The following is a 14412-nucleotide window of genomic DNA, read 5'->3' on the forward strand; positions in this document are numbered from 1 at the left end:
TCCTTGTTACAATAGTAAATACAGGTAGGAAAGGTGCAGGTGGAGGGTCACATGGGCTTGGAGTATCTCATATCCTTTCTTTGAATAGAGATGCATGAGGTATATACACCTAGGCTATGAATATTCATGTTACAGTCCTGACTCTTCTTATATTTTTTCCACTAAATCCAAACCCTATAGTTTAAGGAACGAATGGACATAGTTAGGAAGTAGAAGACTTTCTCCCTGAAGGTATTTAGCAAGCATGTCTCAGTAGAGATTTTTATTTGTTCATCATTTATATTCTGGAGTTTCATCCATGGTGTGACCTTATTTCTTCTCTAATCTCATGATACACAAGCAATATGCAGAGTATCAGTACCGTCAGGTCAACATTAAAAAAAAGAGAGCTCTGACTATTGTTTTGTGATTTTAAGTGCCTTTTCCCCTTGGAAGTATTATTTGAATGAACTTGAAAAAAAAGAAAAACTGTCTGGGAAAGAATAATAGCTATATACGTTTCCTGTGTGTGCCAGGAACTTGGCATTCCTGCTGGGGCTTTCTCCTGCCTGCAGCTGGCAGCGCACTGCACAGTAATCCTGCAACTTCTGCCTTTCAGCGATTCTACTCCAGCTAGCATGGTTCTCTCTAATTTTTATTTTGTTGGGAAAGGGAAAATAATGAGGAGATGTGGGTAATTAATTCAAATTTCCCTCTTAATGCAGAGGAGCTACGGGCTGTGTTATACTTGGAGGTGATGCACTGCTGCGTTCGGCACAGCGATGTTTAAAAAAAAAAGGGCTGTGCATTGTATTTCAAAAAACAAATAATAAAATGTCATGCAACAAAACATATTTAGCAAAAATAGGTTGCATCTGCACTTGTGGTTTGTCTGTGGCTACTGTTCCTCCAGTTCCGTCTTTCTGTTTAATATTTCTGTTTCAGATGTGTCTCAAAGAGAAAGAGAAACTGAAACCGTATCCATTTCTCGGAAGGATAATTGAAAATAAATGTAATAATACTGAATGGAGTTGTATTGACAGCCCTGGGGGCTGACATCCTTTGTTTTTAAAAAGCACAGGTAAAACATAAATTCATGTCCTCCAGCTATTTCTGGTGACCTCTCTGTGTCACAAGGATTGACTGGGCTTTTCACAAGCACCTGAGTAATTTAAACTTGCTGAAAATTAGTTCAGATAGGGAGATACTGCACAGGCTGGCTGCTCATGGCTCTGCTAAGCCAGCCCTGGGGAGGCAGCCAGTTTCCCCAGGATGTGTGCCCAGAGCCATGCGCCGGTCCCTGCCTCCTCCAGGGCCCACCATGACCTTGACGGGGTCAGAAAAGTAAATTGAGATAAAAGCTCCTGAAGCAGATCTGAGGGACGCACACTTTGAAAAAAGGTGGTGACGTTTAAAAGCTGTGATGCCCTGACATATGCACAGAGGTTTATAATAGTCAAGTGCAGCCATACAGAGACTGTCATCACGAGGAATACTTTGCATCATGTTACCCTCTTTCACCCACAAATCTGCTTTCAGGCCACGAAGTAAAGCCATACAGTATTCCCGTGGGGCAGAGGAGTCTCAGCATCCTTTGGCATGGGGAAAGCCATGGGTGGGTGAAGTGTGATGCTTTCGGATGCGTAGTTGTTGGTGGTTATGGATGTCCCTGGATCTGCACAACTGCCTGGGTGTCTTGGGTGAAGCCCTGCAAGCTGGTGCTGCACTGATGCTAGTTGAGCCATCCTGTGGGGTACCTGCATGGGCAGGCATCTCCTGGAGTGAAAATGCTGCTTTCCCATTGATGTGGTGGCAGTTGAAGACAGCGATGTTAGTCTGTCCTAATGATGACATTGACAGGTGCTGGGTGGGCCCTGAGTCACCTGAAGGAAAGTTTCCCACCTGATGGATATGAGAGGAAAAATAAGCTTTGAATCAAGGGCACTGAAGCATCAGTTGCCTGAGCTTTTGACTTCATTCCTCACTAGCAAACAAACCGCAATGGGCTTGTGTCATGAAAGGCAGCACTTCTGTTTTTGAAAGGAGACATCTGATGGGTTGATATGTTGGGACATGGGAGCTGATCACTCTTCTTCTCTGTGAAATGCATTGCCCAAATGTCCTGATGCCGTCTCCATCTGTGTCCCTGTGCTTGGCACCATGACGACCTCTGCTTCTCTTCCCCATTCCCTCCCCCTCTCCAGAGCTCTGTATGCAAAGAGAAGAAAAGTAGAAATAGGAAGTTCAAAGGTAATACAACCTTGGTGGACAGAATGTTGACTTCTATTTTAAAATTAATATCTATACATATGGTGTTTACTTTAAGAATATGTCAAACAGGATATGTTAATATGATTGCTTGTGGTTTGCTTTAGTCGTATTTTAAATGGGAAACATTAATATGGTTGCTTGTGGTTTGTCTGAGCCTGCTTTCTTCAAGAATTATTGCAATGGTATTCCTATAACATAGGCAGAGTTCACTAAATATTTATATCACACTACTTGCTAGCTAATCATGCTTTAAACATATTTCTAATAGATGCATATGTATAATATGTATGTCATTGTTACGGGTTTGATGCAACTGTCACCTGCTGCAGTAGTTTTTAATTCCTCCTTATGGCTACAAGTGAGGTGCTATTTGCTGAAGATCCTATTCTTAATTTTAGGGACCCAAACCCAGAGTTTCTGAGGAAAAAAACCCAACTAATTACTGTTTATTTCTCTTTTACTAAGAACCAAACTAACATAAAGTGACGGTTTAGCCACGAAAGCTGCTGCTCTGTGCTGGGAGAGGGATTCAGTGTATGTAGACGTGCAGAGGTTAGTGATTAACATGTACACATCTCTTCAGAGAGCTTTTGACTAGCTAGAGCGTACACAGTGGATTAATTCATGCACAGAGGATATGTGAGCCTGTGCCTACCTGCATATTTGCTCAATAATCTTCCCTCCTGCAAGTCATAATTACTAATAAGTCCCTCATTGCAGGGCTTTGTTTTATTTTTGCTTTAATTACTCACACGTCACAGGTATTCATCAGTGTTTCGCGGTGGAATAATTTTTACAAGGAACAGGCAAAAAGGCACCTTGTGGCACATTTTCCAAACTGTAATTGTATGGCATCGATGTAATTGCAAAGAAGTCCCTAGTGAGAGTGCATCGGCTTTTTAGCCTGGGAAGCAGTACTGATTGACAGATGTGATTTTCCATTTGAACGGCTGAGTTTTTAAGCTGCTTGCAGATGATGCTCTGTACATTATGGATACAATATAAATAATGGTTCATGTGTCTTTCTGTGGTGTATATAGAGGCCCACATAAGTATTACACATGGCCAGATTTTCCCCTTTCCCCATATATAGGCCTGGCAGGCAACACAGCCGCAGTTGTGTGGTTTTGCCGCAAGGGAGAAGGAAGCAGGAGTTATGGTGTAGCAGGACTCTATCCGTGCTGCATGGCAACTGGCTCTTGGGTGGGTGTCTGAATTCATTTCACATTTAATCAGGATCTTGTTTTCCATAGACGTCTCTGCACCTGGCTGGTCATATCTTCCTGTGCAAAATAGGTGTGAAGCACCAGCATCATCCTTCATCTGCATTTAGTTCTCCTGGAGAACAATTTCTGGGTCTTTCTCACATGTGTTGGCAGGAGGTATGGGATATGTGGGATATTTGGGTGCGGTTTGGAAGCCCTTGGCGCTAACGAGAGCTGCTGAGCTGCTGTTGTGGGGCTTTGGGGAACAACAGAGGGTGGAGGCCTTTTCCCGAGTGTAAAATGGTTACTGTATGCCACTTCATTTATTCTTACTTTGCACAATAAAGCTCTATTTTTAGCTTTCTTTTAATTCCTTGTAATGTAGTGAATGGTATATCTATAAGCAAGCGCTGAACTCAGCTCCGTGCTTTGTTTCTCACTCTGTGTATTCATTTGCTATATTGCAATAACTGTTCCAAATACTACATTTCACCCTTGCAGTCAATGTTACTAAATAGTATTGTACTTCAGTGCACACTGCTGTACACACCTTCAAATTCAATAATTGCCAACTTCTTACACCTAATTAAAACTGCAAATATCCAGAATAAATAAGAAACAACAACAGTGAAAAAAATTAGGACCTGACAACATTTATCTCATGTTAGTGAGATTTCTTTGCAAATGGGTATTACTTTGTATTCTTATCATGTCTAAGTTATTGTCTAGATTTTGGGACAACTTCTTATTTGAAGGAGTGACTGGTGACGGGATCAGCCTTACTAGGGGGTTAACATCTCCCATGCTCTGGACAGTTGCTTGTTGAGAACCAATACGGAACTGTGGAGAAAAGGCTCTTTCTAAACTTGCTCTGCTTTCAGCACAGTTGGTATATAGCCCTGAGACTGAATGAGTATGTGTGTGGATGAGAAATTAATCCAGCTCAGGGTTGGATTAACTGGTGCAGAAGACCCTGGGCAGGGTGCCAAAGCAGTGCTGGCATTTGCTAAAAGTGGGGCTCCCAGAGATTATTTCAGTTCATGCCTCTGACCAGCCAGTGTCCCAAGGTGGCTCATAGTAAAATGCATTGGCTGCTGACCACACTTCTGAAGATGAAGTGTGTGTAGTACCCCTGTATATAGGGATTTTATGGGTAACCATGTTCATACTTGAAAACTGTTCTATTTATTGTGAAAAGCAAATGAGTTTTTCATTAGTTGTGGCAGTATTTCACTGTAATGGTTTTACTGCTAGTGGTGACAGCAAAGAGCATCCACATTTTCATTTTGTCCTTTTCTTTCATGGCATTTTCTTGTTCACTTTGCCGTGTTGGCTTGATGCTCTGTTCTGGTCGGACCTAGGGACTGAATGTTGTTTGTTGGATTTTGTTGCCTTATTTGTGTCCTCTTTGACTGATCCTCTCCCTTCTCGATGGGAAGAGTTCTTACCTCTGATCCTTCTTCACCTTTTCCTTACTCCACTCTTGTTTCCTTAAGAATTACAGGTGATATGTTTAGCTATCATTCAGTCAATTTAGATATAGCAGATGTCTCTTCAGGAAGGTTTGCAGGATTCCCTGACATGTCCTAGTGAATCATTTGCATGCTTAATCAAAACAAGTACTCCTGCAACCAGGAAATACATATGGTTAATAGTATAAAATAAATTTGCAAAAAAAATACAATTACCATTTCTGACATGCAGCAGAAATCAAGAAGAGGTGGTCTCTAGATGTACAGTCTCTAAACTGATAGCCCTGCTTTCTTTTTATGAAGGAATTTTACATTAGTGATATCCATACATCCAGAGGGTTGCACTGAAATCAATCTAAAAAAGATTAATCCTAGAGGGAAGGGAGTTTCCTGGAGAGTGAAAGCAAAGAATTGATCCTGATCGATTGCCCTCAGGAATGAGCAGGGATTACTGACGGCACAGCAGGGTACCGAGCTGGAGGTCGGGAGAGATCTCGTCTCCCAGGGGCTAAAGGAGAGCGTGGCTGCCAGCTGCACGCCCCACGGTGTGAGTGTCCACGGCCAGAGCAGATGCCGCAGCCCTGCGCATTGCTGTGCTTTGCTCTAGGGTTGATCCCTATTAGCATTGTGGTCTGTTCATTTTTTCTCCCCATATATCCCCCTCTAAATCAGTGTTTTGCTTTGAAAATTTAATTTATATGAGTGAAGCTAGTCCAAAATGAGTCAGAGCTGTCTTCTCTGTAGCTCTTGTTGAGTTATTCTCACTGATATTTCTGTTCCTTGACTCTGCCCTTGATTGTCTCTTGAGGGGACACTGTAATTCGTCGGCATTAAAAATAACATTCAAGATGACTGCAGTTGATGGGGCTGGGGAGAGGAATCCTTTGGTTTATCTGAGATTTACCGTGGGTCCTGAGAGCACAGCAAAGGGGGTGGCTCAGAGAGAGCCGTGATAATTCACTGGATGCATGAACATATTTTTACCGTTAGAAACATTAATAGCACTTTTATTTTAAAGACAGAGGGAAAATAGTAAAAAGAGGATATCATAAAAGCCACATACATTAATGAACATGATACAGAATCTGAACAGTGTGCTCCTGGTTGCCTCTCTGCCAACAGTGAGTGTCAGCAGAAGTCTGGAGTTGTCACCATATCCCTCAAGTTAACATCACTTTTTTTTTTTAATGAGATGCCTTTGTGATAAACTAAGGACCCTTTCTATGAAAACTGGCTCATTGTGGTTAGGTTTCCATCCTTTTCTGCCTATACTAGGAAATGCATCCTAATACAGAGGGGACGCATGTGAGGGGTCAAGTAACACTAAGTAATCATGGTCTGAATTTGCCCCCTCATGTTGTGTGATACCTCATGCTGTGGATCTGCACAGGAGCTGTGTGAGGCTGGTCCATGTGACATGACCTACCCAGACATGCAGGTTTAACTCCTAGGGCTCAACACGTTGCTCACAGCTTCGTCAAAGAAGCCTGGAGAACAGGAAAGGAGCCAACACTTGACCCAGGCAGGATGAATGTGCCGTGGTATCTCTATGAAAAGCCTGCGTAGCAGAGGCTGTTCCTGCCTTTGACTACCTCTGGAGAGAAATCTTTAAGCACACAGAGCCCTGAAGAGAAAGTTTCCAGAACTGACTTGCAGATGGCTCAGTGTGCCTTTGAAAACTCTGGTTTTAGTCTCACTTCAGGTAAAGCCTTTGGTTTGCTTGCTGCCATTTCATGACACTTTATCACCGTGTCTGTGACAGACCTTGCTGTGCAGCCACATGGTATTGCATGGATGCAACGATGGAAGTGTTTGGCCAATAGACTTGTCAGTGAATGCAGAACCTTGCTGTGAGATACCAGGGAAGGGCTGAAAAATGCGTTTTGCAAGGAACTGTGAGACTTGTGGCCTGGCATAGGCAGAGCTTGGGCACTGAGGCTGCAATGTCAAAAGCAGTGCCTGCTGAACTGGGAGATGGGTTGAAGGAAATGTGCCTGTGTTTGAGTTGCACTTTGGCAGGTCTGGAGGTTGTTTTCCTTTTTTTTTTTTTGATTCTGACTCCTGCAAGAGCCTGTTCTTCTTCTGTTCCCTGTGGTGCTTCCTAGCAACCAAGCTCTTTGCTTGCATTATGAAGTTCAAGTGATCCTCAGGCTGTTGCAAGTCCCAGACCCGTGTTAACAGCCAAGGAGGCTGCGTAGCCTCAAGGAGGGTGGCTGGGTTTGAGCTTGGGAGAGCTCTCCCACCTGCAGAGAGGAGGTTTCCGCTGGCAAAGCCAGGATGGGGAAGATGCTGTGCAGGGAGCTCCTGTGCGATGCTACCACCCGCTTGCAAGCCTAGAGGGGGAACTGAGCCATAAACCACACTGTGGCACACAAAGAAGCCATTTTAATTTCAGTCTCTGCTGGAAGCACCACATGGAAAAGAAAATGTGATCAGTATAAAAAGAAATGTTTATGTTTCTAGGAGCAGAGACCTCCCAAATAATTAACATCACTTGACAAACTGCTGTTTAAAATGCAAGTGGTTTAAGTGCTGCAGCTCAGCAGGCATTCGTCACAGCTCTGGCGTAAATGGGATATGCACTGTGGGTTGGTTGCTGCTTTAAAGTAAAGAAGATTTCTGGTAAACATCTCTTGGTGAAGGAAAATGTCCCCATGATTTTACTTTTTCTCGTTTGGAGAAGACAAATGTTAGAAAACTGGCCAAATGGAGACTTGGTGGCAAGCGCATTGGGGAGAAGGTTTTGGAATCAAATAAATTCTAGATTTTAGTTTCTGTTGCACAGATGAGGCTTTTGGTCAGAAGAAAGAAAAAATGTTTCATTTGCTTTAGCTCTTGGAAGGAGGAGAGAGAAGGGAAAGGGCTTTCGGGGAGAGATTTTTGGAAACTACAACTTCATCTTAGATCTATCTCTAATATTCACTGCCTCAACTAAAAGTACATTAAATAAAAACTTTTCTCTAGGGCTGTTGGGAGACTGACTGGAGACATAAGAATTGTTAAGAATTGGTATTTTTCAAAGGCTAAAAAATAGCAGCTTACGCAGAAACTGAGATTAAAAAAAAAGTTAAAAGAAAAACGTCTCTTTGGCAGATAGAAATGTATGGCTATATACGATGTGCTGAAGCATCTCAGATCAAAATGACTTCTGTCTTTGCACACCAAATAGAACCAGATTATCAAGTATAAAATAGAGCCTTAAGAATCTAATTCCTTTTACAAAGTCATTATTGATGCTGTGAATTTCATGCAACTTGGAAAGGGAAAATTGCTCTATTTATTTTGTGGTTATCTTAAACTAGTTCAATGCCACTCTGATTTTTCATCTTCAAAGGGAATGAGACCATCATTTGTGCTGGCTTCTCATTCTCTGATTCTGAGTGAAGCTGTGTATTTAGAAGTAATGCAAGTTTGGGACTCCTGATGGGTGTTGGTCTGTCACACGTGATGCTGGAGATGCAGCATGGTGGGAGTTGTGGTCCTTCCAATCTCGATCCTTCTGTCCACCAGCAGCTTTACAAAATTGGCTGAAGAGACCTTCAAGTGGGATGGCTGTGACTAGGTTCTTGGCCAACCTGTCTCCTTTCTGTCCAGTCCAAGGCTCAATCGCTTGAGCAAGAGTGGGTGATTCGATATCTAGGTGTCGTGTCTCTGTATCTCATCACTTGGATTTTGGATGGTTACTGGCTGCAAAATTATCTTAGTCTCCTTGACCTATGCTATTCTGTGCATGGATTCTAGCAGGCAGGCTTAAATGGGAAAGTGGGCAAGGCTGTCTATGAGATGCAGTAGAAGATCTTGCATCATGTTAGAAATTAATTCCTGACATGGAAATGCAGCAACTACAGCTCCCTGTATCATTCCTAGGCAAATGTACAATGACATTTATCATACAAAGGAGAAAACTTTCAGGCTATCTGTTCCCATGTTAGAAAGGATAAAATGCAGAAAAATATACTTTAAGTGTTCTACAAATAGATTTGAAAGAATGCTAAAGTCATTCAGCATGTTTGAAAGAAGTGACTGCAATTCTTACAATGTGTTTCACCAGAGATACGGTAACCTCAGCCATTTTGCTGGGAGATGTTTCTATCCCATTATCTGTAAAGGGACTATCTGAGCTCTCTTGATCTACCCATGAGTTATCCCACAGTTCCAGAGATATTTCTGCTCTGAATCCTCATACAGCAAAGCTGCTCACTGGGGACCCCTGGTCATGCCTCACCCCAAGCTGATTGCAGCTTCAGACTGACCAGTGTACAGACAATTCCTTGAAGGAGATTGAGGAGTTCTTTACTGTATGATAGCTCAAATATTTTGTAATTAATTGTCTCTATATACATTACAATACACACTTTCCATCTTCTCTTAATGCTGTGCTTGGGGAAATCGGTGCCTGAACCCTTGTGGACAGACTTTATCTGCTCCAACTTTAGTGTGTGGCAGAAACGGTAGTTTTATGACATGTGTGTGCCTGGTACTGCTGGGTTAGCTGATGCAGGAGGAGGTATGTAGTATTATGTGGGAAGCTGTAATAAGGTAAAAATATGGGCATGTTACCCTAAATAACTTCAGTACTCCAGATAAATGATTTTTGCAGTGCAGCCTCTGGGAAAAAATTAAGATTGATAGCAGGTTTGGATTTGTGCAACTTCAGTTTGGTGACAAATATTTTTGTTTTTTCCTCTATATAGTGTATTTACAGCAGCAGGTCCAGGTTATGCATTGAGATCTGCTTTCGTGTGCAGAAAACTAATCAGGGAAATGCTTCATGGCCCAGAGGTCTGGATTTGCAGACTCCAGTTCAACAGCTGCATCTCTCTGTGTGCTGGCAGGAAGGAGCATCTGTCAGGGATGCAGTATGGTCCTTATTAAATTATAATCTAGAGTTATGGCTTAAAGAAACAGGTGCATTTATATATTAAAAAAAAATAATAAAAAAATCCAGTGGTCTTCTTTATCAGAAGAAATGCCCCTTAGCTGGATGAAGACTAAAGGATTTTCCACAGTTTTTCAAAGTACAAAGAGCAAGGAAAAGAGATGAATGAATTGGCCTCCAGACTTAATTGTTCCTTGCTCTTCTGAAATAGTGTAGGTGTTTTTCCACCAAGAGAATAAAACCCCCTGAGCCCTTTAGGCTTGTTTCCTATTTGCACATGACCTTCTAGGCAGTCACGCCATGAATGAACAATGCTCTGCATCGCATGACATTGAATTTCTTCCTCTTTCCATTCTTATTGATACCCTGATGTGCAAAAATGCCCTTTTGCATGAATTTTAAAGCAGTGTGTTGTTCCTGTTCCAAACTGACTTGCTTTTCTAGCACATCTCCCTTCAGCTATTTAGAAATGCAGTCATCTTTTTCTCTTTATGATATTCCTCCCGAGTCACCTGTTATATGTTACTCAACTTCAGTATATGGTAACTGGTCATCTGAGTTGGGAAAGGTCATGTGAGCAAGTCTGTAGCAGTATAAAATTGCTAAAGACAGGATAGTTGGGAAGTTTTCTTTTGCATATTTTACACACATTGATGTTAACACAATTTCCAGTCTAGGGTTGGTAAAGATTCCTTGACTCCCTCTCACAAGAAATATTGGGGTGGCTGCCTCTACAAAAAAACACCTTGAAAAGTCGACACTGCTACCCACGTCATAAGAATATAACCATGAAAGTTTAAGGTCTGTGAGGGCTTATAGTGAAGGAGCTTTAAGTTTCTAATTTGAAGTGTATTTTTGCCTCTGCAAATTGGAGAGAGCTGGAGCTCTTTCATGTGCTGTGACAGTCACAGGAGAGGTGTGGAGTCACCTCCCACTGTCCTCTGGTACAAGAAATCACATTGGCTGTGGGTGCTGAACAGCACATGTCCTGTCAGATTCACTCAAATCAACTGAAATTCAGATAACTTTGTGAGTAATAGTATATTTTATCTTCCTCTTACTCCCATTCACTTGCTGTTTCTTTTCTTATATGCAGACTGTGAACAGTTTGGGGCAAGACCCATCTGTTCTTTCTACCTTTGTGAGATTCAGCATGAGGGGTGGCTAGCAGGTAGGATTATTTTTTGGAAAAACAAAACATCTCTATGCGTTCTTGTCCGCAGGCAATAAGGACTCAAAATCATTGGTCATTTACTAGTTGACCTGTTGCAGCAGATGCTAAGGAAAACAAGTTCCTGTATGGATTACTCTGGCAGCTATTTATAGCAAAATGTTAAGTAATGACTGTGGGTCTGGCATGGGAATTGCTAGGAAGGATGGTGGAATAGTATTCATGCTGCTTCTTTGGAATAGGTGCCAGTGATGCTGTTTATCTTTGTTAAAGTAAACTGAAACTTTATGCCCTGACTGGCTGTTGCAGTTTCATATTTTAATTCAATGGTTCAGGTTCAGATGCTGGTCTGCTAAAGAAATAGGGTTAATTACTGGTAGAGGGTGTTTAAACTGGTCCAAGTGACGTGCTGCAGAGCCAGATGAGAGTGGGAAAGTCAGTAATTTAGATTCCAGTTGTGACTATGGTACAGAAAGTGCAGATTAATGAAGGAATGCGCGTGTGGATGGCCAAATTCTTGCGTAAAGGAAGAAATGTCACCATTTCTCCTGGTTTTGCCTCTGCGCTGTTGAAATTGTTTGCCTGGAAAAAAATAATATTTTTATCGAGTAGTGGGTAACACTTCTAGTGTTACTGGAGACCTCTCTGGTCTGGGCAAAAGTTCTTGGTTATAACTTCTGTTTGTTCAGTAAGAAGTTGCTGGAGTGCAGGGCTGATGTCCTGTGCTGGGTTGGTAGCTTTACTCCTGTGCTTTCATGCCAGCTCTGCCAGGTAGGCTGGAAGTTTAATGTCTGGGTGGTGGGAGCCAGACACGTAGCTCCCACGCTTTAATTCCAGCAATGCATCTGCAAAAAAATGCCACTTCGATGACAAACTCTGTAACCTCACTTAGTACCCAGTGCAAGTTACTTTGCAGGAATGCGTTACATATTAACTAGTGGGTGCTACCAAAACAAAGCCAGCTAATTATAAGTTTGTGAGATTGGGGAGCCTTTGTTAATCACTAGGACCTGTTCTTTTTTAGGAGAGGGGTGATGTTTTTTTCTTTTTATTTTTTAAATGAGAAGATACGAGGCATGTCTGTCTTGAGAAGAACAAGATGAGAGAGTGCAAGAGACAAAAATAATATGAAAGTAAACTCAAGTGAGAGGGAAATGTGCTGGATAAAGTGAGGCTGGTGAAGGAAGTGGAAGACTTGAAAGAGGGAAGTGGCTGAGAAACTTCAATACTTATGACAAGGGAGGTAGAGGAGGAAGATGGAGAGGAAGGGATGGTAAAGCAAGCAGAGGGGAAAGTTGTGTGTTCTGTGATTTTCGAGGAGAAATGGGCAGAGAGAGAGGTGGGAGAGAGGAAAGGAGGATTTGGATAGAGAAATGGTGGAAGAAGAATTCATTGCTCCTGTAATCCTGAAACATTTAAGAGAATGTTAAACATGGCCAAACAGTAAAGGCAATAATAAATTTTCACTGGCCTGATAAGTTGCTAACTCTAATAAGCCCATCCTTTAATGATTTCTTTGCTGCCAAACATAGTCAGGAAAAAAGCCACTGGAATATTCCTGTTTTCTGCCCTATGCTGGGGAGCCCCTGCTGTTCCAAAGTCTTAATATTCACTTCCCTAGGGACACTATTCCAGGAACACTTGCCAGAGCCAAAATTTTTTGAGAGAGCAAGGTAGGATGGTGTCTCCAGACTGGGACTTTTTTCTTCCTCAATGAGAAATGGTCTGTGATTAGGGAGCTGGGCTAAACAAGACACCTAGAATATGGCAGATCAGAACAGGGCATTTTTGGCCACTGTGTTCTGCATCCCTAAGGTATAGTCTCATGCACTGGAATGAATGGTAGACCAATGGAAAAGCATTCTCCAGCTGATGATCCAGACAACGTGCTCTTCATTACCCTCTTAAGACCCTATCTCTTTCCATCAGTGACAGAGAATAAAGAACAGCATCCTAATTTAGCTCATTGTATTGTAAATGCGCAGTGTGAGTAGCCTGCTGAGGGCCCAATTCAGCATTTTGAGCCCAGAGGCATATATTTTATTTTACACAAGTATGATTCAAAGCTAATTCAAGGGCTTTTGTTCAGGACAATATCTTCTCGAACTTGCATTTTCTTTGGATGTCTTTGTAGTTAGGTTACACCATTTTCTACCATCTCTTGGATTTTGGTTCTATGGGTCCATTTCCTTGTCTCTACCACTCTTACGTTTGCTTTTTTCCAGCTCTCTCTTTCTCCCTCATTCCTCCTCGTCCTGACAAATATCTAAAGTTTAACCTTGACAGGTTACTTCTGTTTCTGGTGAACTCTCAATATTCAGACTTCCAAGCTATTACACTGTACATGGAAAATGTGCCCAGGATAGACTTTCCATTAAACTGTATTTAAATTGGAAGAGAATGCTGGCACATCTACAAGAATTCCAGAATTAGATCCCGAAATACTGAGGCTAGTTAATCTTCTGGAAGAACAAAAACTCTTACTGATTTATATTTAGCGAAGGGAATGCATTTTAAAAACACAGTCTATATGAGGCCCCTTGAAGAAAACATCTTTTACGTTGATTTGTAGCGTGTGGAAATACAACAAGGCCATAAAATATTTGCAGTTGGGTTCTGCTTTTATGTAGCTGCTTTTTTTTTGCAGTGTGAAGTGTCATGAACCCTCGGAGAGCGGCTGTGGGCTGTGCAGGGAAACGCGGCTGCCTCTGGAGCAGCCCTTGAGCTGTTCAGCAGGGAAGGGAGGGAAAAGCAGTGTGCAGTCAGCACCGTGGTGGAAACACCAGACCTGCAAGGGGGAGGCTTTGGTTCAAAACCGTTGAAAAGTTTGTGCTTGTCACCTGTCTAGCCCAGACACCTGGCGCTGGCAGGGACAAGGGGATGTACTAACAGGGGAGAGCAGATGCTGAGCCACTATTTGGCTTCCTGGTGGATCTGCGGCAGGACATGGGTGAGAGCAGAAGTTGAATTTGCCTGCTCTGTGCACTTGTACGAGGTTAGAGAGAGGGGCAGAGGTGCTGTTGGCACTAATCTCCAGAGCACCAATCTTAGTTAAATGTCTACAATATGTATTTTGGCTTAGTTTACAGGATAATAAATTACAGTATCACAGTATGTTTGGCATTGGACGGCACCTCAAAAGATCATCTAGTCCAATCCCCCTGCTGGAGCAGGAACGCCCAGGTGAGGTCGCACAGGAACATGTCCAGGTGGGTTTTGAATGTCTCCAGTGAAGGAGACTCCACAACCCCCCTGGGCAGCCTGTTCCAGTGTCTGTCACCCTTACTGAGAAGAAGTTTCTGTTCAAATTTAAGTGGAATCTCTCGTGTTCCAGCTTGATCCCATTACCCCTTGTCCTATCATTGTTTGCCACTGAGAAGAGCCTGGCTCCATCCTCATGGCACTCACCCTTTATATATTTATAAACATTAATAA

General features: G+C 42.4%; 1 protein-coding gene across 3 annotated transcripts in view; it reads left to right on the forward strand.

Moving 5' to 3' along the window:
• NEURL1 (neuralized E3 ubiquitin protein ligase 1) overlaps positions 1–14412 on the forward strand; it is a gene marked incomplete at both ends in the record, with an annotated part of 155193 nt that overhangs the window by 71430 nt on the left and 69351 nt on the right. The gene's annotated exons all lie outside the window — the stretch shown is intronic.

This window comes from Nesoenas mayeri, assembly GCF_963082525.1.
Source record: "Nesoenas mayeri genome assembly, chromosome: 7".
NCBI lineage: Eukaryota > Metazoa > Chordata > Aves > Columbiformes > Columbidae > Nesoenas > Nesoenas mayeri.